Below are 3456 nucleotides of genomic sequence, written 5' to 3'. Positions count from 1 at the left end.
GAAAACTTGCTTTTGTTATTCATACACACTCACATTTCTGTTCCATTATAGACTGATTTCTGCGTTAGGGATATAATGCTGTATGGCAGTTAAGAATTACAATGAATAAGAGATACTTGAAACAAATAAGGCCACTGGCTCTAATAATGCCCCTTCCATTGCACTTAATGCATCCAGAGCTTGCTCCTAAACTCACTATAGGTATATATCCTGCTGTTTGAAAGATTATGTCAGCATAACCCATTCCAGTGGAAGTTAACCACTCTAATCCAGCCAGCTATTGTCCCATTACTTTCACCTCTAATATCAACAAAGTAATGGTGACTACCATTAACAATGATGTTCTTCATCACTCTGACGTTTTCTTTTCTCAGTGGACACCAGTATGGCTTCTACAAAATCGTATCCATTGATGAATTTATGTCACCAGTACACTCTCATTTTAGAGAAGATTGGTAGAAGTAATTTTGTTACTCTAGACATCAGCAAACTCTTCAGCTATGTCTGACATGCAAATCTTCTATCAAAACTTTCTGCCTATGGAATCCACCCATTTCTCATCTCTTAGATTGGTAGCGTTCTATCAAATTGTGACTTATTGATGGAGCTCTTTCTACTTCTTTCTAAATCCACTCTGATGTTCTCCACGTTTCAGTTCTGTCCCTCACTCTCTTCTTTTTATAATTAACCACCTGTTTATTACTCCATACAACACTTGTTCTTTTACTAATAACATAATACTTCATTCTTCTCTAACTGTGTCTAACCATGCATCATCCACACAGTACTTAGGCACTATATGCCAAACCTTCATTGATACCATAAATGAAAACCTTGAAACCATCCTCCAGCGGGGCTATACCAACCTTGTCTCTTTAACAATAAAATTTTTCAAATGCTACTCATATCAAGGAAACACCACTGCACCATGCTCCTCTACCCATTAGTGGCAGCCAGAGCTCTCACAGTTGCTCAAAATGCTGGGACTACATATTACTGATGGTCTCTCCTGGCTAAAGTACACCCTTAGCATATTTAGGGCTACATCACAAAAACTAGTCCTCTATAGGGCAGGAAGACATTTCAGCCTCCAAAAGTTGTCATTCTACAAGGCTCATGTGAAGCCCATAATAGAGTACTCCTCCTACATCTGGGACGATACACTAACATTCTGGATTGCATCCAGAGAAGGATCACTTGGCTGATTGGCAATCTGTCTCTAATAGACACACTCCAGCCTCTAGCCCACAGGCATGCTCACTCCTCTCTCTGTCTCTTCTATCACTACTGTAGTGGCCTCTGCTCTTCATATCTGGCTGGTTACATACTTCCACCATTCATCTGTTCATCTCTCATCACACTTGGTCATCCAATATTCCTTTCCCCTCATTAAACATTATGCCCAATCCTTCATCTCCTGAAGATTGGCCCTCTGGAACCTTCTCCCTGCCTATGTCTTTCCTGCAGCTACTGGCCTACAACAATTCAAGCAGAGCATTAATGGCATCACTCTCACCAGTCTCAGAGGTTCTGTAATGGTCATAGGCTCTGTCCTTTCCTACTTGCTCAGCAAGCCAGAAAAGAAGTGCTACAATTGCTTTTATTAATAATGTTTGATAAACAATTCTCTTGTTTTGGGTTTTTTAAAAAATTTTTCCTTCTTTAACTGTACTAGTGTATTTTGTATTATAGATTATTACATTATAATCTCTGTGTTGTAATGTAAAAAAACAATAATGGCAAGCAAATTTAAGAAAGAAAAAAGTAAAGTGTATTGGTGAAAAACATAGTAATGCATAAAATGGTAAAATAAATGTATTACAAAGTACAGTATATAATAGAAATGCATGTAAAATATTCCTAATACAAAGCAATCTTCAAGTAAAGGTCATTTTAAGTTAAGGCTAGCAGGCTGGAGTAGGGCAAAGTTTGTGTGTGTACCAGTGTGATTAACCTATATAATGTATCATGTGTGTGTAGATATATTAGTTATATAATGTGTATGTAACAAGATAACAAGAATGGACTATCACAGTTCAGTGTGACATGTGTAAGGTATCCATCAATTATATGTATATTACATCATAATATAATGACACTCTCTTATTGTCAAGTACATGACTACCAGGTAACAAAATCATTTCTGCTTATAATAAGAGAAAAAATAATTTTGTATAAAACAAATAGGAGTAGTTAAAAATACATAAACAGCCAATCATGGGTCATGGTTGAAGTATGAGGGTGGGCTGAAACGTTCATAGCACGACTAGAAATGAGTGACGCTAGTGCTGTGAAACCTTGCATGCATTAATTTCAACTTTTCTTATTAATAACTGCATTGATTCTTTCCAGGTAAACTGACATCTGACTGTTCAAAGAAGACTTCAAAACTGTCAGTGACTTCTCTTGAAAATGGACAAAATTGAGCATTATGGTGTTATCAAGTACCTGCAGAAAAAGGGTTTAGCCCCCAAGAACATTCGTGTTGACATAGTTGCTACATTAAGGGATGATACTCCAGCTTTATCAACAGTACAGAAGTTGAATTTAGGAGGGGAAGGGAAAGTCCTGCAACTGTCACCACCAAGAAAAACATTGTGCTCACCAGATGGTGATGGATGACAGGCAATTGCCTACAAATCAAATCGCCAATGCTATTAGCATATCCTTAGTTGAGATTATTCTGCACAATGAATTTGACATGACAAAGATTTCTGCTCCATGGGTACAATGTCTTTCTGACACCCGATCAAACTCACACCAAGCTGATCATATCATGAGGAAAATCTGACATTGTTTGAGGCAGTTTCAGGTGGTTTCCTTGAACATTTCCTAACCCAGGATGAGTATTGGGTTCATCACTTTGAATAACTTTATCATCTAATATACATGAACTTATATATACAAGAGCCTGTGTATCTGCAGAAATACATGTACATAATCATATCTGTATTCATATAAACATCATAGATGAATATGTATAGTTATGCCTCAAGATACTCTCAAATACACATACATCACTTCTCTTCTGTTGACAAACTATATATCTATATGTATATATATATATATATTAGAAATAATAAATTTCTAAATCTCTCAGAGAGACTTTCGCAGTAGTGATGCGATAAAGTAGTTGTATACTGCCAACTTAACGTGACAGTCCCAATAAGTGAATATACTACTGCTGTTTAGCCGTAGGAAGCCAGACTGCTTCCTATTAGGCCTTGACACATTTCCTGTGCCCTTATCCTTACGAGGGGGAGACAAACTCCTCCACCCAGCCTAGCCTGCATTCAGGGACATGTTTCTGAGTCTTTGCTCGTTATCAGCCTGAAGTAGCATGACTGGCTAGATGAAGAAGCCTGTCTCACTCTCGTAAGGATATACTATTTCAGTGAAATACATTCACTGGTAACAAAAATTAGACATATGAGTGTGTGTGTGTGTGTGTGTGTG

General features: G+C 37.4%; 1 protein-coding gene across 1 annotated transcript in view; it reads left to right on the top strand.

Annotated features, from left to right (window-relative positions):
• Positions 1 to 3456, top strand: part of LOC106873751 (leucine-rich repeat protein SHOC-2-like) — a 705478-nt gene that overhangs the window by 252253 nt on the left and 449769 nt on the right. The window lies entirely within an intron of this gene.

Source organism: Octopus bimaculoides, chromosome 15 (genome assembly GCF_001194135.2).
Source record: "Octopus bimaculoides isolate UCB-OBI-ISO-001 chromosome 15, ASM119413v2, whole genome shotgun sequence".
Taxonomy (NCBI): Eukaryota; Metazoa; Mollusca; class Cephalopoda; order Octopoda; family Octopodidae; genus Octopus; species Octopus bimaculoides.
Note: the sequence above shows the minus strand (reverse complement) of the source record. Positions and strands in the feature narration are given on the sequence as shown.